Below are 21412 nucleotides of genomic sequence, written 5' to 3' on the forward strand. Positions count from 1 at the left end.
GACCCCATTTTGAAAACTAGACCCCCCAAGGAACTTATCTAGATGTGTGGTGAGAACTTTGAATGCCCAAGTGCTTCACAGAAGTTTATAATGCAGAGTCGTGAAAATAAAGAATATTTTTTTTTTCCACAAAAAAGATTTTTTAGCCCCCAAGTTTTTATTTTCACAAGGGTAACAGGAGACATTGGACCCCAAAATCTGTTGATCAGTTTGTCCTGAGTACGCTGATACCCCATATGTGGGGGGGGGCACTGTTTGGGCACCCATCGGGGCTCAGAAGGGAAGGAGCGCCGCTTGGAATGCAGACCTTGATGGGATGGTCTGCGGGCGTCTTGTTGCATTTGCAGAGCTCCTGATGTACCTAAACAGTAGAAACCCCACCACAAGTGACCCTATTTTGGAAACTAGACCCCACAAAGAGCTTATCTAGATGTTTGTTGAGAACTTTGAATGCCCAAGTGCTTCACAGAAGTTTATAATGCAGAGTCGTGAAAATAACAAAAAAAAATTTTTCCACAAAAAAGATATTTTAGCCCCCAAGTTTTTATTTTCACAAGGGTAACCGGAGAAATTGGACCACAAAAGTTGTTGTCCAATTTATCCCGAGTACGCTGATGCCCCATATGTGGGGGTAAACCACTGTTTGGGCGCACGGCAGAGCTCAGAAGAGAGGGAGCACCATTTGACTTTTTGAGCGCAAAATTGGCTGTGGCGTTTAGAGACCCCCTGATGTACCTAAACAGTGGAAATCCCCCAATTCTAACTCCAACCCTAACGCCAACACACCCCTAACCCTAATCCCAACCCTGATCCATAATCCTAATCACAACCCTAACGATAATCACAACCCTAACCCCAAAACAATTATAACCCTAATCAGAACCCTAAATCCAACACACCCCTAATCCTAATCTCAACCCTAATCCCAAACCTAACCCTAATCCCAAAAGTAACCCTAATGCCAACCCTAATCCAAACCCTAATCCAAAATCTAACCCTAACTTTAGCCGCAACCCTAGTCCTAACTTTAGCCCTAACGCTAGCCCTAACTTTAGCCCCAACCCTAACTTTAGCCCTAACTTTAGCCCCAACCCTATCTCTAGCCCTAACTTTAGCCCCAAACCTAACCCTAAATTTAGCCCCAACCCTAACCCTAACCCTAACTTTAGCCCCAACCCTAACCCTAAATTTAGCCCGAACCCTAACCCTAACTTTAGCCCCAACCCTAACCCTAACCTTAACCCTAACCCTAACCCTAATTTTAGCCCCAACTCCTCTAGCTGCCGGCCAGCAAATCATGGTGGGCGCACTGCGCATGCGCCCGCCATTTTCTTACCTGAGGAAGAAGCCGGCGGCCAAGAGAGGACACAGGAGGACCCAGGGACACTGGTAAGTATAACAGGGTCCCCGAATCCCCCTATTTCTGTACTCTGATGTGAGATCATATCAGAGGACAGAGAAGTACACATCGCTTTTTTTTTTTTTTGCCATCGCCGGTAAACAGTTAATTACCGGCGATCGCAAAACAGGGATCGGTAAAAACCGACCCCGATCATGTTCTTTGGGGTCTCGGCTACCCTCGGCAGCCGAGACCCCAAAGATCTTCCGGGTGCCGGACGGCGGGCGCACTGCGCATGCGCCCGCCATTTTTTGGCCGGAACAAGATGGCGGCGCCCATCGGGAGCCACGAGGAGCACCGGCGGAGACAGGTGCGTGTCAAGGGGCGATCGTGGACACCATTTCTCTGTCCTCTGATGTGCGATCACATCGGAGGACAGAGTAATTAAATGGGAAACCGCGGTTTGTTTGTTTTTTGCGACCGCCGGTAAACGGTTAATTACCGGCGATCGCAACCCGGGGGTCGGTAAACAAAAACCCGAATCATGTTCTCTGGGGTCTCGGCTACCCTTGGTAACCGAGACCCCAGAGAAAATCCGACTCTGGGGGGCGCCATTCACTTTTTCCACTGTGGTTTAAGTACCCTTAACTGCCGCCGTTAAAAGGCGTATCGGCGGTTGTTAAGGGGTTAAAATACTTTTTTCCTAATGTGTGTGTGTTTTATTAACCCTTTATTACTATTGGATTAATAATGGATAGGCGTCTTATTGACACCTCTCCGTTATTAACCTGGCTTAACCCGGCTTAATGTCACCTTACAATAGCAAGGTGACATTAACCCCTTATTACCCCATATCCCACCACTACACAGGAGTGGGAAGAGAGGGGCTAAGTGCCGGAATTGGCACATCTTACAGATGCGCCATTTCTGGGGCGGCTGCAGACTGGTAGTTGTAGCTGGGGGAGCCAATATCCATGGCCCCTCTCTAGGCTATGCATGTCAGCCCGCAGCTGTGTGCGTAGCCTTTCTGGCTATAAAATATAGGGGGACCCCACGTCATTTTTTGGGGGGTCCCCCTATTTTAATAGCCAGTAAAGGCTACGCAGACAGCTGCAGGCTGATATTCATAGCAGGCTACAAATATTGGCCCCCAGCCGTCGGCTTTCCCACTCTGGTGCAGAAAATTGCGCGGGAGCCCACAAAGTTTTGGTGCAGTTTTTATGCAGTTTTTGATGCCGGTTTTGATGCAGTTTTTGGAAATAAATAAATAAACTGAAAATGTGCATGATTTGAATGGAAACATGCATGAAAAAACGAATTCGGAGGCCAGATTCATCTTTTCACATCTCAGTTTAATTCCTTTTTTGCCGGATCCGTCGCTGTATGTTTTTTCACCGGACAGAAAAACCGTTCCTCTGTATGTGTTTTCCTCCAGCGGAAACAGCTTTTTTGACGGATCCTGCAAAAAATGGATGAAACGTGTGGCCATCAGGTGCAATCCAGTGCTAATACAACTCTATGAGAAAAAAAACTGATCCTGCGGAAAAAAAAGATCCTGTAAATGTGCTCGCAGGATGCGTTTTTTACCCATAGACTTGTATTAGCGATGGATGGCCACACGTCGCGTCTGTCGTGCAACGGATCCGTCGTGTTTTGGCGGAGCGTCGGCACGAAAAAATGTTCAAGTGAACTTTTTTGTCCGTCGCGTCCGCCATTTTCTACCGCGCATGCGCAGCCGAAACTCCGCCCCCTCCTCCCCGGACTTCATAATGGGCAGCGGATGGGTTGAAAAATGGCATCCGCTGCCCACGTCGTGCACAAATTTCACAACGTGCGACGGACCCGTACCGACGCAAGTATGAAAGAGGCCTTAATGAGCGCTTAGTTTAAAAAAAAAAAAAAGAAAAAAACGGCGTGGGCTCCCGTGCAATTTTCTGCACCAGAGGGGGAAAGCTGACGGCCGGGGGCCAATATTTGTAGCCTGCTATGAATATCAGCCCGCAGCTGTCTGCGTAGCCTTTACTGGCTATTAAAATAGGGGGACCCCAAAAATAATGACGGGAGATCCACCTATATTTTATAGCCAGAAAGGCTACGCAGACAGCTGCGGGCTGATATTCATAGCCTACACTGTGTTCCAAATTATTAATCACAAGGAGTTTAGGTGTGATAAGGTTAGAATTTTTTTGTTTGTCATTTAAACTGATAGATGGTGATGTGTGTCAGGGCTCTTTATATCACTGAAAGCAATTTCAGATACCTGTGCAAAATTAGTTTGGCAGGTGTGTCCAAATAAAGGCAAGACTACTTAAGAAGGCTGTTCCACATTATTAAGCAGCCTACATTTTTTGCCAAAATGGGAAAGAAAAAGGATGTGTCGGCTGCTGAGAAGCAGCAAATTGTGGAGTATTTAGGTCAAGGCATGGCTACAATCAACATTGCCAAGACAATTCATCGTGATCATCGCACAATCAAGAAGTATGTAGCGGATTCTCAGCACGCATGTGTGCATGCTGATAAGGAAAAATTGAGGACTCTTTCCAACAGGCAATTGCGTAAGGTTAAAAGAGCAGCTGCAAAAATGCCTTGTCATAGCAGCAGACAAGTTTTTGAAGCTGCTGGTGCCTCCAACGTCCCCAGAACAACAAGATGCAGGGTCCTTCAGAGGTGCGTAAGCCATCCTGTCGACCACCTCTATCCACTGCACACAAGCAGAAACGGCTCCAGTGGGCCAAACGATACATGAAGACTGACTTCCAAACTGTTTTGTTCACCGATGAGTGCCGTGCAACGCTCGATGGTCCAGATGGATGGAGTGGAGGATGGCTGGTTGATGGACACCCCATGAAAACACGGCTAAGGCGCCAACAAGGAGGAGGTGGAGTAATGTTTTGGGCTGGAATCATGGGGAGAGAGCTTGTCGGCCCCTTTATGATCCCTGAAGGGGTAAAGATGAACTCCATAATCTATGTGGAGTTTCTAAAACAACACTTTGTGCCATGGTTCAAGAGGAAGAACCGTGCTTTCCGCAGCAAGATCATTTTCAAGCATGATAATGCACCGTCTCATGCTGCAAAAAACACATCTGCATCTCTGGCTGCTATGGGCATAAAAGAGGCCAAACTTATGGTGTGGCCACCATCTTCCCCTGACCTCAACCACATTGAGAACCTCTGGAGCATCATCAAAAGGAGTGTCTATGATGGCGGGATGCAGTTCACATCTAAGCAACAGCTCTGGGAGGGTATTCTGTCCACATGCAAAACAATTGAAGCAGAAACCATCCAAAAACTGACAAATTCAATGGATGAGAGAGTTCAGAAGCTTTTTTCGAACCTATGTGCAAATGTAACATCATCTAGAATAAAGTTTTCACTTGAAAACTGTTTGATTTCATTTTGTAATAAGCTGATAATGTTTGTAACTTCACAATTGACCATTTTTTTGTTCAAAATAAAAAAAAAGGTTGAAAACTCTGCTGTGCATAATAATTTGGAACATGCATTTTGAGTGTTTATTTTTTTTTAAAAGATACTGTTTTCATAGGCAGTTTGTTCCAAAACATTGCAATTATACTAGAATAGTAGATGACTGGAAAATGACAATGACTGCAATTCAGATAGGTAATTTAGAGAAAATATTATTTGCATAATAATTTGAAACACAGTGTAGAGAAGGGCCATGGATATTGCCCCCCCCCCCCCCCCCTTGGCTACAAATACCAGTCCGCAGCCGCCCCGGAAATGGCGCATCTGTAAGATCTGTAAGATGAGCCAATTCCGGCACTTAGCCCCTCTCTTCCCACTCCCGTGTAGTGGTGGGATATGGGGTAATAAGGGGTTAATGTCACCTTGCTATTGTAAGGTGACATTAAACCGGGTTAATAACGGAAAGGTGTCAATAAGACGCCTATCCATTATTAATCCAATAGTAATAAAGGGTTAATAAAACACACACATTAGGAAAAAAGTATTTTAATATTCTTCATTTAACCATACTTACCATACTTCGGCGCCTGCAAAGAACGTAAAATAATAAACCGTATACTACCTGTACGCCATAGTCCAATTAATAACAAGTGTCCCACGACGATCTCCCCTATAGAACAGTGACATCAGGTGATGTCACTGCTCTATAGGACCCTCAGCGACACACTGACAGGAGACAATGGCTCCTGCAGTGCATCACTGAGGTTACTATAGTTCAAAGTCTCACTTTATGGCAATTGCTGCGTGGGAAATTTCTCACACAGCAATGCCAAAAGTGAGACTAGGGACTATTTTTTTACAGCGGTGGAGGAATACTGTGGCGGAAGGATACCTTCCTCCCGTCATTGTGTTCCTGGAGCCCCTGGAGAGCGGTCGCATCAGCTGATGCTGCCGTTCTCCACGGAAGATCGTCGTGGGACACTCGTGTATTTCTGCGGACAGGGAGTATATTGGTTGTTTGTTATTTTAATCTTTTTTACAGATGACAGTATGTACTCTATGTTATATGTACTGTATGTCTGTATGTATGTATTGTATGTAATGTATGAATGTATTGTATGTAGTATGTATGTAGTATGTTATATGTATGTAGTATGTATGTTTGATTTTTTTTACATTCAACACATTAGCCAGATGATGGGACTACTACTGTCCCATCATTGGCTAATGTGTCAATCACTGTCAGTGTAGCAGGCATCATCCGATGGGACTTGCAGTCCCATCGGACGATGCCTGCACACACGCAGAGAGCCCCGGCAGCCCGTACATAGCCCCAGCAGCCCGCAAGGAGCCCCGGCAGCCCGCACAGAGCCCCGGCAGCCCACACAGAGCCCCAGCAGCCCCGCACAGAGCCCCGTCAGCCCAGCACAGAGCCCCGGCAGCCCGCACAGAGCCCCGGCAGCCTGCACAGAGCCCCGGCAGCCTGCACAGAGCCCCGGCAGGCCCGCATAGAGCCCCAGCAGCCCGTACAGAGCCCCGAGAGGCCCATACAGATCCTCGGCAGGCCCGTACAGATCCCCGGCAGGCCCGCACAGACCCCGCCCACGCACACAGACATGCACAGTGTCCGCCCACACTCTTCCCCCTTCCGGAACAGGATGTAGAAGGACAGAAAGGGCTTATTTACATTCCGATATTTGTGTCCCATTACCTTGCATTGGTATTGGGTATCGGTATTGGCGATATCCGGTATTTTTTGGATATCGGCCGATCCAATCCGATACGATACTTCTGGATATCAGAAGGTATCGCTCAACACTAGTAAGGATAGATGCAGGGCAGAAGGCGTCTGCATCAGTGTTTTGGACAGAGGATAGGGAAGCACCTAGCACAGGGGAAGATGCAGTGGATTCACCTGATGGAACCAATTGTGAACCCAAGCATTCTGCCCACCAAGTCGGGTGCTTATATGACATATGTCTGATCATGCTGGTGGTGATTAGGTTCTTAGTGGTCAGGTCGCTGCTGATCTTTGCATGGCATAGGTTGCAAATAGCCATTTTGTCTCAGAACTCTCTTTAAAAAGTCCCAGACTGGAGAACACCTAACTCTTTGATGGAGAAATTCAGGGCTGTCGGTGCTCTGTGGAACAATTGCCCGCCTTCTCCTTCTGGTCATCCCACTTCCTCTTCCTGTCTGTTTTGGTGCTGCTGATCTCTCCCCCCTCAGCACTGCTGGTTTCGCTCTGCATCCCAGCTTCCCAGAGTGGGTTGTTGACTTCGTCATCCACCGCCTCGTCTTCCACCACAGCCTGGACCTCCTGACTTCATGACTTAACAACAACAAGACTTAGCAACAACTGTGTATCATCATCATCTTCCTCCTACTTATCCCAAATTTGCCGCTCCCCACCGTTGTGTTCTTGTGGCCATGACTGCTATAAATTTTGTGCATTAGTAAACAGCATGTAGTTCTGTCCTTCTTGGAGCATGCAACTTGAGAGGCCATAATCAAGAAAAGTAGTAAACAGCTCCTTGGAGTATCCTAATGTGGGATAACAAGTTTCCTCGGACTCAACATGGTAGGAGGAAGGAGGATCAGGATGAGGATTAAGTGATCCAGACTGTAGGCTGGTGAGACTGGACAGTGTGGAGAACTAGGTAGAGCTGCAAAGCAAGCTGGAAGCATTACTTGCTATCCAACCGAAGTAGTAGTTTCAGAAGTAGTGTACTGTGCCACATTGCAAAGTGGAACAGGAACCTTTGTGCTTTGGATGGGTGTGTTTCATGTGCTCTAGCAACAGGTGTAGTCGCACCTACTCCATGTCCTCAGCATCTGCGTGCCCCATCATCAGCACTTCCACTTCCTCATCCTTTAAAGGGAACCTGTCACCCCCCCCCCCCCCCCAGGCGTTTGAAACTAAAAGAGCCACCTTGTGCAGCAGTAATGCTGCATTCTGACAAGGTGGCCCCTTTAGTTATTGGTGCTGTAACTGCAGAAATAATCCGTTTTGTAATTTGTCCCAAATACCTTTTCTTCAGTCAAGGAGGCAGGCATTTCCCCCCTGCTGCAGACGCCACACAGCCGTCACTCAAATCCTCTTGGCGCCGGGCGCCGCCTCCTCATCGCTGTTTTGAAATGAGCCGGCGCGTTGCGCTCTTTTCTCCTGCCTTGGGCAGGCGCAGTGAGCGCTGCCCATCCTCTGCTCATATGCAGTCTAGCTGACTGCGCCTGTGCGGCCGCCTTGCCTATGAATCCCAGCCCCGTAGTGTGAATAAATCAGAAGACACTGCGGGGCGGGGATTCACAGGCAGGGCGACCGCACAGGCCCAGTCAGCTAGACTGCATATGAGGACAGACGCTTTTTCTAAGTTTTAGAGAACATAGAAATGTATGTCTGAGAAATTAAAGCCTACATTTTTAAAAGCTTTTTAGCAGTTTTAAATATCACAGAAATGTTCACAGACCACATAACACTGTACATCTGAGAAAAGGGAGCCTACAATTTTTTTAACAGCTTTTGTTCACTTTTAGAGATTACAGAAATGTTCATAGACCAGGTAACACTTTATGTCTGTGAAATGGAGGCCTACGACATTTTTTAAAAGCTTTGTTCACTTTCAGAGATCACTGAAATTTACTCCACACTATGGAATAAGGTATGGCTGAAAAATGTAGCCCAGGAAAACGTTTCAATATTTCAACAATTTTGGGGTGTGTTATATACCACAAAAAAAGGACTTCAAAGCATATACAGTAATACTTGACAGATCAAAATATATTAAATTTTTCCAGTACTCAAAAAACTGCAGCTATATATTTGCCAACGAACTGCACAGGCCTAATAACTGCCTACAGACTGGATTCTGTCACTCTTCCTGCTCCTGCGACTCTCTCTTTCTAGGCTAAATGCAGATTGTATGTGCTGCAAGCAATTAGCCCTTAGAAGGGCTGCTAGTATGATGGCTCAGCTTTAGCACCATGATCAACACTACAGAACTCTGATTCATTATACTGTGCACACAGGCCTTGACAAACATTCTGTTCCTCCAATACGAAGTGTCACAGAGACACCTGTACTTTTATAACCTCAAATGATGTCACACCGCCAGCCAATCACAGTAATGCCACAACCAGGAAGGCTATGGCATTACAGTGACTCACAGGCAATCCCTGCATGCTTATTGGCTGTGTAACCGGTGCCAAAGATGCAGGGTGGGGAATTGAGTTTTATATTGAGCAGGATTCCAGGATTTTAGAATTATAATAAAAGTTATGTTTTATAAGGGAGACTCTCCTAGCTATACTTTACCTGTTATCCCTGAGAGTATTATTATAGTGAAGCAATTCTTACACTATAGCTATTTTGTACCATTTTCTCCTTTTACCCTTGTGAAAATAAAAAAATTGTTGCTAAAAGATAATTTTTGTGACTAAAAAAGTTAAATGTTCATTTTTTCCTTCCACGTTGCTTCTGCTCCTGTGAAACACCTGAAGGGTTAATAAATGTCATTTATGTGGTTTTGATCAGCTTAAGGGGTACAGCTTTTACAATGGTGTCACTTTTGCGCATTTTGTGCCATATAGACCCCTCAAACTGACTTCAAATATGAGGTGGTCCCTAAAAAAATGGTTTTGTAAATTTTGTTGTAAAAATGAAAAATTGCTGGTTCAACTTTTAACCCTTATAACTTCGTAACAAAAAAAAATTTGTTCCAAAAATTGTGCTGATGTAAAGTGGTCATGCGGGAAATGATATTTACTAACTATTTTGTGTGACATATTTCTCTGTTTTAAGGGCATAAAAATTCAGAGTTTGAAAATTGAAAAATTTCCAAATATTCCCCAAATTTCTGTTTTTTACAGAAATAAACGTAAGTTATATTGAAGACATTTTACCACTATCGTGAAGTACAAAATGTCATGAATAAACAGTCTCAGAATCGCCAAGATCCGTTGAAGCACTCCAGAGTTATTAACTCATAAACTTAATATGGTATGCTCCGTACATGGTCAGACACACTCACCCCTGTGTCTGACCGTGTACAGAACATACCACAGCTCCTGGGCAGGGGAGGAAGCAAAAGACAATACTGACATTACAGCAGGAGATCGCAGAGGATACATTTTGTGAGGTAAAATATTTTTTAAAAACAGTCAGTGAAATATTTTACCTCACAAAATGAATCCACTGTGATCCTCTGCTGAAATGTCAGTATTATCTTTTGCTTCCTCCCCTGCCCAGGAGATGTGGTATGCTCCGTACACGGTCAGACAAAGGCAATTTTTAAAATGAACTTTTGTTCGTGGGAAAACATTTTTAATGTGACCGGCTTCCTCTGCCTGTAGACATGCATCTGCCGCCGGGATCAGCTGAATGATTCACTGCACCTGTGTGTAATTTGCACAGGCACAGTAAATCCAACTGCCGTCATCTTTGTGCAGACAGATAGCGGCGGTCACATTAAGACTGCGCATGCACTCCTCCTGTACAAAGATGGCAGCAGTCAGTAAATCATTCAGCTGATCCCATCAGCAGCGTGTTCTGCTGGTGGTACCACGCAAGAGGCTGTGTGAGTGTTAGTATGTGAGTGACAATGTAAGTGTTAGGTGTCAAGTTCCCACCACTGCACAGGGGGAATCTCGAACCATGTCTGTTGTGGTCTCCCATTCTCCTCCAGCCGCAGTGGAGTCTGCTCAGCAGAGATGTCGGTCCCAGCGTCTGGCTCAAGCTGATACTGTGCGGCTGGTTACTGCTGTCCTTACAGGCTCAGCCATTGTAACCAGTACTGATCAGCGGTGAGCAGGCATCCCTGGGACTAAGTCCTGCTTTTCTTCTTCTGAGCTTGCCCAAGGGACGACCTCTCATTGGAGGTCGGGGGTCACATGCTCAGGTCCTGTTGCAGCTCCTATTGGACAACTAGGAAGGTTCACGGCCATGCGCTAGTATAAACTTATTAACGTGTGTGTGGATGTATGCCTGTTGATGGATGAAAGCTCCGAATCATTCCCATCCCTAGTGTTGTTGACTGTTCGCGAATGGTGGAAGCTACCTAACGCCTGACAGTGCTATTCTGCACAGCTAGCACACAATACAGCATCTGATAGCAGTGACAGCCAGTGCGCTAATAGAGCGTTTTCCTGGCCCAAGTCTGGGTGGTTAGTGGCGTCCGCCAGAGCGGCACTGCATGCACTCTTATGCACTAAAATATTATTTCTGTTAATCTCTGACACCCCAGTAGTCATGTCGAGCACAAGAGGTCTAGAGGAACTCTTTCCCTGAGTCTTGGGACAGAGTTCTGTGACTCTTTGCTTGTGCTCTTTGTGCGGTACCACGGCCCTGTGGTGCAACAGGGTTCGCTTCCTTCATACCGGGTGAAGGTAATCCGTGTGTGTATCCAGATTATACCGCCATATCGTCCATCATTACTCAGCAGAAGGTTCCATCTCTGCACGGTGGACCCCGGGCTGCGAACGCACCTTATACCATCCTTCTAATTATTTGGTGTGTTCCGCTAGCCCTAACAGTAAGTGAGTGTGTGAGTGAGTGTGAATGTGTAGAGTGTGTGAGTGTGTGTGCGTGTGGTGCGTACGGTGTATAGAATGTGTGTGTGGTGCGACAGTGTTCCGCTGGTAGTACCGGGCCATAGGTTGATACCAGCAGCAGTTTCCATATTGAGACACCCATCACTTGGGTGTCCCAATATGGCGGTCGGTGAACTTCCTCCACTTGGAATTCTGGGATATGGTTACATCTGGACAGAACAAGAAAATGAAAACATTACAAGGCAATTATATAAATAGATGAGCGAGTGTACTTGTTGCTCGAGTTTTCCGAGCATGCTCTGGTGTTCTCCGAGTATTTTGGGTGTGCTTGTAGATTATGTTTGAATCACTGCAGCTGTATGATTTCCAGCTGCTAGACAGCCTGAATACATGTGAGGATTCCCTAACAAACAGACAATCACTGCATGTGTTCACGTTGTCTAGCAGCCGCAAATCATGCAGCTGCGGGAACTAAAACATAATCTACGAGCACGCCCAAAATACTCGGAGAACACTCGAGCATGCTCGGAAAACTCGAGTAATAAGTACACTCGCTCATCACTAGTAATTGTACATAATTTGATAGGAAATTAGTTTGTGCTAAAGTATAACAAAAACTTTTGAGTTTTCTGTTAGTTCTGGTAAAAAATATAAAAACTAATAAAATGGCCCATCAGTCTTATACTGCAGAGGAGGCGTATGTCCTTTTATGTTCTGACAGTGAAGAAAGTGATACAGAGGGGAAAAGTATTTAGTCAGCCACCAATTGTGCAAGTTCTCCCACTTAAAAAGATAAGAGAGGCCTGTAATTGACATCATAGGTAGAAAAACAATTATGAGAGTCAAAATGAGAAAACAAATCCAGAAAATCACCTTATCTGATTAGGCAAGATTTGTTTTGCAAATTATGGCGGAAAATAAGTATTTGGTCATTAACAAAAGTTAATCTCAATATTTGGTTATACAGGTCCTTCTCAAAAAATTAGCATATAGTGTAAAATTTCATTATTTACCATAATGTAATGATTACAATTAAACTTTCATATATTATAGATTCATTATCCACCAACTGAAATTTGTCAGGTCTTTTATTGTTTTAATACTGATGATTTTGGCATACAACTCCTGATAACCCAAAAAACCTGTCTCGATAAATTAGCATATTTCACCCGTCCAATCAAATAAAAGTGTTTTTTAATAACAAACAAAAAAAACATCAAATAATAATGTTCAGTTATGCACTCAATACTTGGTCGGGAATCCTTTGGCAGAAATGACTGCTTCAATGCGGCGTGGCATGGAGGCAATCAGCCTGTGACACTGCTGAGATGTTATGGAGGCCCAGGATGCTTCAATAGCGGCCTTAAGCTCATCCAGAGTGTTGGGTCTTGAGTCTCTCAACTTTCTCTTCACAATATCCCACAGATTCTCTATGGGGTTCAGGTCAGGAGAGTTGGCAGGCCAATTGAGCACAGTAATACCATGGTCAGTAAACCATTTACCAGTGGTTTTGGCACTGTGAGCAGGTGCCAGGTCGTGCTGAAAAATGAAACCTTCATCTCCATAAAGCATTTCAGCATTTCCCCAGGTCAAGCCACTTTTGAACCATAAACAGCGGCAGAAGCGCCTGACCTGGGCTACAGAGAAGCAGCACTGGACTGTTGCTAAGTGGTCCCAAGTACTTTTTTCTGATGAAATCAAATTTTGCATGTCATTCGGAAATCAAGGTGCCAGAGTCTGGAGGAAGACTGGGGAGAAGGAAATGCCAAAATGCCTGAAGTCCAGTGTCAAGTACCCACAGTCAGTGATGGTGTGGGGTGCCATGTCAGCTGCTGGTGTTGGTCCACTGTGTTTCATCAAGGGCAGGGTCAATGCAGCTAGCTATCAGGAGATTTTGGAGCACTTCATGCTTCCATCGGCTGAAATGCTTTATGGAGATGAAGATTTCATTTTTCAGCACGACCTGGCACCTGCTCACAGTGCCAAAACCACTGGTAAATGGTTTACTGACCATGGTATTACTGTGCTCAACTGGCCTGCCAACTCTCCTGACCTGAACCCCATAGAGAATCTGTGGGATATTGTGAAGAGAAAGTTGAGAGACTCAAGACCCAACACTCTGGATGAGCTTAAGGCCGCTATTGAAGCATCCTGGGCCTCCATAACATCTCAGCAGTGTCACAGGCTGATTGCCTCCATGCCACGCCGCATTGAAGCAGTTATTTCTGCCAAAGGATTCCCGACCAAGTATTGAGTGCATAACTGAACATTATTATTTGATGTTTTTTTTGTTTGTTACTAAAAAACACTTTTATTTGATTGGACGGATGAAATATGCTAATTTATTGAGACAGGTTTTTTGGGTTATCAGGAGTTGTATGCCAAAATCATCAGTATTAAAACAATAAAAGACCTGACAAATTTCAGTTGGTGGATAATGAATCTATAATATATGAAAGTTTAATTGTAATCATTACATTATGGTAAATAATGAAATTTTACACTATATGCTAATTTTTTGAGAAGGACCTGTATATCCTTTGTTGGCAATGACAGAGGTCAAATGTTTTCTGCAAGTCTTCTCAAGGTTGGCACACACTGTTGGTGGTATGTTGGCCTATTCCTCCATGCAAATCTCCTCTAGAGCAGTGATGTTTTTGGCTTTTCGCTTGGCAACACAGACTTTCAACTCCCTCCAAAGGTTTTCTATGGGGTTGAGATCTGGAGACTGGCTAGGCCACTCCAGGACCTTAACATGCTTCTTCCGAAGCCAATCCTTTGTTGCACTGGCAGTGTGTGTTACTGTTACGGTTTCTGATAAACTGACAGAAGGAACAGACTGAGAGTGGACCCTCTGGGTGACGGCACTATATGGCACTCCAACTGGGGAACTAACCTGGGAGACCAACCCCTATACATGGACCGTGAGGATCAAGCCCGAGGGAGTCAGATACCGCAACGGCTGGAACGGCTCAAGAGGAAGTTCAGGATGGAAAGCGGGGTAAAACGGACTAACAGTAGCGAGCAAGCAGTAAGAGGAATCAGAGTAACAGGACGGGTAAGAAAACGGGCCAGAAGCTCGCATGAAGTTCACACGATAATCAGGCATTGCTAGAATGGTGGAGACGCCTGATAAACCCTGTGCTGAAATCTGATTGGGACACAGGGACTGCTGGGAAGGAGCCGAGAAGGTTAATAAGAACTGGGAATGTGCGCCTGCGCCCTATAGCACCTGACTCGAGCAGAGACAGGACGAGAGAATGCAGAGAGAGAAGCAGCACGCCGAAGCCCCCTAGTGGCAGGAGAAGGAATCCAGGGATCAGCGTGACGCCTGGAGCGAGGAGGAGCCGACGGCACAAGAAGCCCAGGAACAACAGTGGGAGTGACCGCAATGGAGGCCGCAGCGCGACGACGAAAGCAACGGAGAGGAGTTGAAGCAGTGGACCAGGAAGCAGGAAGAGCGGCGGGGATGACCGCAAGTAGAGAGGAGTCTGCACGGTGCCCAGAGAGGTTATAATTATATAAATAGATGAGCGAGTGTACTTGTTGCTCGAGTTTTCCGAGCATGCTCGGGTGTTCTCCGAGTATTTTGGGTGTGCTTGTAGATTATGTTTGAATCACTGCAGCTGTATGATTTCCAGCTGCTAGACAGCCTGAATACATGTGAGGATTCCCTAACAAACAGACAATCACTGCATGTGTTCACATTGTCTAGCAGCCGCAAATCATGCAGCTGCGGGGACTAAAACATAATCTACGAGCATGCCCAAAATACTCGGAGAACACTCGAGCATGCTCGGAAAACTCGAGTAATAAGTACACTCGCTCATCACTAGTAATTGTACATAATTTGACAGGAAATTAGTTTGTGCTAAAGTATAACAAAAACTTTTGAGTTTTCTGTTAGTTCTGGTAAAAAATATAAAAACTAATAAAATGGCCCATCAGTCTTATACTGCAGAGGAGGCGTATGTCCTTTTATGTTCTGACAGTGAAGAAAGTGATACAGAGGGGAAAAGTATTTAGTCAGCCACCCATTGTGCAAGTTCTCCCACTTAAAAAGATAAGAGAGGCCTGTAATTGACATCATAGGTAGAAAAACAATTATGAGAGTCAAAATGAGAAAACAAATCCAGAAAATCACCTTATCTGATTAGGCAAGATTTGTTTTGCAAATTATGGCGGAAAATAAGTATTTGGTCATTAACAAAAGTTAATCTCAATATTTGGTGATATATCCTTTGTTGGCAATGACAGAGGTCAAATGTTTTCTGCAAGTCTTCTCAAGGTTGGCACACACTGTTGGTGGTATGTTGGCCCAATCCTCCATGCAAATCTCCTCTAGAGCAGTGATGTTTTGGGCCTGTCGCTGGGCAACACAGACTTTCAACTCCCTCCAAAGGTTTTCTATGGGGTTGAGATCTGGAGACTGGCTAGGCCACTCCAGGACCTTAACATGCTTCTTCCTAAGCCAATCCTTTGTTGCACTGGCAGTGTGTGTTACTGTTACGGTTTCTGATGAACTGACAGAAGGGACAGACTGAGAGAGGACCCTCTGGGTGACGGCACTATATGGCACTCCAACTGGTGAACTAACCTGGGAGACCAACCCCTATACATGGACTGCGAGGAGCAAGCCCGAGGGAGTCAGATACTGCAACGGCTGGAACGGCTCAAGAGGAAGTTCAGGATGGAAAGCGGGGTAAAACGGACTAACAGTAGCGAGCAAGCAGTAAGAGGAATCAGAGTAACAGGATGGGTAAGAAAACGGGCCAGAAGCTCGCATGAAGTTCACACGATAATCAGGCATTGCTAGAATGGTGGAGACGCCTGATAAACCCTGTGCTGAAATCTGATTGGGACACAGGGACTGCTGGGAAGGAGCCGAGAAGGTTAATAAGAACTGGGAATGTGCGCCTGCGCCCTATAGCACCTGACTCGAGCAGAGACAGGACGAGAGAATGCAGAGAGAGAAGCAGCACGCCGAAGCCCCCTAGTGGCAGGAGAAGGAATCGGGGGATCAGCGTGACGCCTGGAGCGAGGAGGAGCCGACGGCACAAGAAGCCCAGGAACAACAGTGGGAGTGACCGCAATGGAGGCCGCAGCGTGACGATGAAAGCGACGGAGAGGAGTTGAAGCGGTGGACCAGGAAGCAGGAACAGCGGCGGGGATGATCGCAAGTAGAGAGGAGTCTGCACGGTGCCCAGAGAGGTAAGTAGAGATGGCAGCAGAAGCAGGAGCCGTAACAGTGTGCTTGGGATCATTATCATGCTGAAAAAACAATGCACATTTCATCTTCAATGCCCTTGCTGATGGAAGGAGGTGTGCACTCAAAATCTCACAATACATGGCCCCATTTATTCTTTCATGTACATGGATCATTCATCCTGGTCCCTTTGCAGAGAAACAGCCCCAAAGCATGACGTTGCCACCCCCATGCTTCACAGTAGGTATGGTGTTCTTTGGATGCAACTCGTCATTCTGTCTCCTCAAAACACGGCGAGTTTTGTTTCTACCAAACAGTTCTACTTTGGTTTGATCAGTTCATATGACATTCTCCCAATACTCTTCTGAATAATCCAAATGCTCTCTAGCAAAGTTTAGACGGCCGGACATGTACTGGCTTAAAGCTGAAAGAAGAGAGAAACCGATCATATAGTCCAGAAATAAACAATTTATTGTTCAGTGCAGGTAAAAAATAGATGGACAATAAGCAATGGAGAGATAAAATATGACAATACTAAAAAGGAGCGCACAGCCCAGGGGTATAAGAAGATGGAGTGTTATGGTGTATAAAATGTAAACAAACAATATACACACAAAAAATAACTCAAAGTGCATGGTTTCAAATAAATAAATATAAATATAAATAAACCCAAATCAATAAGATAAAGTGCTAAGTGGAATATATAAAAAAAAATCAGCTAGTGTAGGGAGAGCTTCTGCTGAGATAGGGTCAGATTCTTACATTTTTTAGTTAGTGTGGGTCTACTAGTGTTCAATCCACAAATCCTGATAAACCAACAGTCCTTTTTAGGACTGATTCGAGGATACATAGATTACAGTGCTAGGTAGGCAGGGGAGTCTATGTGCACATATCCACATCAGTGCAAGGCATGCAGGCACTCTATGTGAGTATATACAGTAGATCTCAGTGCATACATCAAAAGGCTCCATTACTGTCTGCTGCTGCGTATTTTATATATACGTAGCTGCAGGTATCCGTGGTTATTTATTTTTTTTTGCACCTTATACCTGCTAATTTTATCACAAAGCAATCCATAGCCCCCTTTTTTCTACATTTATTTGGTTGGTCACACTGCAGACTACAACCAGGTCATTTCAATACAAGCGTGAAAATCTAACAATTTAAAACATTTTTTTGTCCCAGGCATCAGATGTGAGTGCGCAGAAAATCCTGGCCTTTTATTGGGTACTATAGTATTTTTTGGAGTGTCTTACAACATTTTTGGACACCAAAAAATTTTTGCTGACCAAAAAATCTCTAGCTGGCCCAAAAATATTTAGCTTCAGTTCTTATATTTATCACTGTGATTTGTACGCCACACGCATCGCATATAATTGCTCTAAATATTTTAACATTTTAGTACTCCAATTTCTTTTTTAGGGTCATAGCCTACTTATTGACGCAATTTTGGTCAATCAAATCAAGCTACATTTTGATCAGTCTATTATATCCGTCAGACGCCCGGTCTATCTGTTGTCTCCAAATACTTGCTTTTCAGGCATACATTCCACTTTTTTGTCTGTCTGCTACCCTTGGTCTATACAGTATTTTGTGGTTAAAAAAATGTAAAAAACTCCAAACCACATATTACAACAGTCTGTTATCTCCGAGCTCCTGGTCTATCTGTGGTCTTCAAATACTTGCTTTTCAGGCATACATTCCACTTTTTTGTCTGTCTGCTACCCTTGGTCTATACAGTATTTTGTTGTTAAAATTTTTTTAAAAACTCCAGGCCACATATTACAATTGTCTGTTATATCCGTCCAATGCCTGGTCTATCTGTGGTCCCCAAATATTTGCTTTTCAGGTATACATTCCACTTTTTTTTGTCTGTCTGCTACCCTTGGTCTATACAATATTTTGTGGTTAAAATTTTTTTTAAAACTCCAGGCCACATATTGAAACAGTCTGCTATTTCCGTCTGACGCCTGGTCTATCTGTGGGCTACAAATACTTGCTTTTCAGGCATACATTCCACTTTTTTGATGTTGTTAGCTTACTTCATGACAGCAATTTTATTTTCAATAAATAATAAAAGTCCACATATTGAACATTGTGGTTTCTCTGTCAGATGCCTCCTCTTTCTGTGGTTTAAAAATTGTTGCATTTGAGTGCTCCTTTGAACTGGTTTTGGTGTGTCTTACCCTAGTTAATAATAAAATTTGTTAAAGACAAAATAAAAAATTACCAACATTCCATTGAATTAAAAGTGTGTTTTTTCAGCACACTGATCACATATAAGTTTTCTCAAAATTAATCCATTTGTATTGAACTTTTAAAATATTTCAGTAGTTCATTTAAAATGGGCAAGGCAAGAAGCAAGGGACGGGGAAGTGGACGTGATGCTGGTGGCACATGCAGAGGACGAGACAGTGGCCAAGCTGAAAGTGGACCACAACAAAGACCCACATCTTCTCGCTCAACCTTCCTGTCCCAGTTTCTAGGGGACCGCAGCACACCACTATTGAAGCCAGAGTAGTGTGAAATGGTTGTTAGTTGGCTAGCAGATAATGCTTCCAGTCACTTAGCCACCACCACCACCACATCTTCCACACAGTCAAGTCTGAGTAGCAGTGAGTCTGGGCCGCATATTACTCACCCTGATCCTCCTTCCTCCTACAATGCCGAGTGCCCTGAGACAACTGATCGCACACTTTGACACTCTGAAGAGCTGTTCACTTTTTGCTTTAAAGATTCCGGACTCTCGGCTGGTCAACTTGAAGTGAGGCAAGATGAGATCACATGTAGTGATGCCCAAAGATTTGAGCAGCCATGGTCACATGAAGGCAATGGTGGGAGAGTGTCACAAGAGGTGGACGATGGTGAGACACAATTGCCAGAAAGTCAGGATGAGCAGAGTGTGGATTTGGAAGACGAGGTGGTGGATGACATAGTAACTGACCCAACCTGGCAGGAGGACATGCAGAGCGAGGACACATGGGGAAGGAGGCATAGCACCCCAACAGGCAGGAAGGAGCAGTGTGGTGGTCGCAGACAGAAGGCGTGCATCCATTCCCCGTAGCACCAACATGACGGATGTTGCCATTCTAACTGTTAGATCTTCCCGAGTCTGGTTATTTTTTAAAGACTCTGACGATAACCCCAAACATCACGGATGCTGCCATTCCAACTGTTAGATCTTCCCGAGTCTGGTTATTTTTTAAACATAAGGATGAATGACCTTATGTTTTGGCATAGGTGGTTTTCCTTTATTGGATGCTGCCCTTCCCGTGGTTGTTCCTTCCCGGTGAAAGACCTGGCTATTCATTGCTTACGTTGAGAAACACGTGATGGTGTCTCCGCGGCTTTTCTACATGCATGGTTATTTTTTAAAGACTCTGCCGATAACCCCAAACAGGCCATTGGCAGCACCTGCCATGCCCGCATCAGTAGAGGTAGCAAAACTACTAGCCTGACCACCACCAGCATGATCAGGCACATGGCAGCAAAGCACCCGACTTTGTGGGCAGAACCCCAGGCTCAAGGAACACTGTCTGCAGTGTGACACCACTGCTTCTTCCACTGTTTTGCGTACAAGCCAATCCCCAGTCCACAGTGCATGCGAAGATGAACCTGTTGTTTCCCACAGTCAATTAGCACCATCATCAAGCCCATCCAAATCCTTGTCCCAGCGCAGCCTTCAGTTGTCTATACCCCAGTCATTGGAACACAAGCGGATATATGCAGCCAACGCACCACAGGCCACAGTACTAAATTCTCACATTTCTTGTCTGCTTGAGCTCGAAATGTTGCCTTTTAGGCTCATTGAGATGGAATCTTTCCGCAACCTGATGGCAGCGGCTGTCCAAAGGTACTCGGTCCCCAGTCACCACTATTTCTCCCACAACATTAGCTGTGGCCTCAACAATGCTGTTACAGGGAAAGTCCACCTAACCACAGACACGTGGATAAGTGCTTGTGGGCAGGGATGGTACATCTCACTGACGGCACACTGGGTTAACATAGTGCAAGCCAGGACCCAGTCGGACCTTGGGATGGAACACATCCTCCCGATGCTGAGGATTGTGGGCCCTAGGTCAATCAAGGTTGCCCCCACACTCTACAGATCCTGCACCTCCTCCTCTTCAGCCTCCATCTCTGAAATGAGCACATCAGTAAGAAGTTGAAAGCACTGAAGCACTGCCTCAGCCAAGCGGCAACAGGCTGTGCTGAAGCTAATCTTAGGTGACAAACCGCACAATACTGAAGAGTTGTGGACAGCGCTGAAAGAGCAGTCGGATTTTTGGCCGACACCGCTGAACCTACAACCAGGCATGGTCATGTGTGACAAAGGCCGGAACTTGGTGGCGGCTCTAAGGCAAGGTGAGCTCACATACGTACCTTGCCTGGCTCATGTACTTATCCTCGTCTTCAACGTTTTCTCAAAAGCTACCCAGAGCTGCCAGATCTGCTAGTGAAAGTACGCCGCCTGTCTGCCAATTTTAGAATGTCAGCTATGGCTTCAGCCGCCCTTGCTGTGCTTCAGCAGTGCTTGCACCTTCCAGCTCACCGACTGGTGTGTGATGTCCCCATGCACTGGAACTCTACACTGCATATGTTGGAAAGTATTTGTGAGCAAAAGAGGGCAGTTGTTGACAATGCCATCGTTATTCAGTCCAGACTCCACAAATAAGACCTCAGGAGTGGACATGGATATCACACATATGTGCCATCCTACAAAACTTTGAGGACTACACCAAGATGGTGAGCATCACCATCCCACTTGTCTGCATTCTGAAAACATCTCTGCTGACAATTAAAGAGGATGCTGTTGTGAATTTGGATTCTGGGCTCCCCCGGTGGCTACTGGTGGAATTGAACTGGTGTCTTCATCTTCTCTGTTCACCTGTT

The sequence above is a fragment of the Ranitomeya variabilis genome, chromosome 5 (assembly GCF_051348905.1).
Source record: "Ranitomeya variabilis isolate aRanVar5 chromosome 5, aRanVar5.hap1, whole genome shotgun sequence".
NCBI lineage: Eukaryota > Metazoa > Chordata > Amphibia > Anura > Dendrobatidae > Ranitomeya > Ranitomeya variabilis.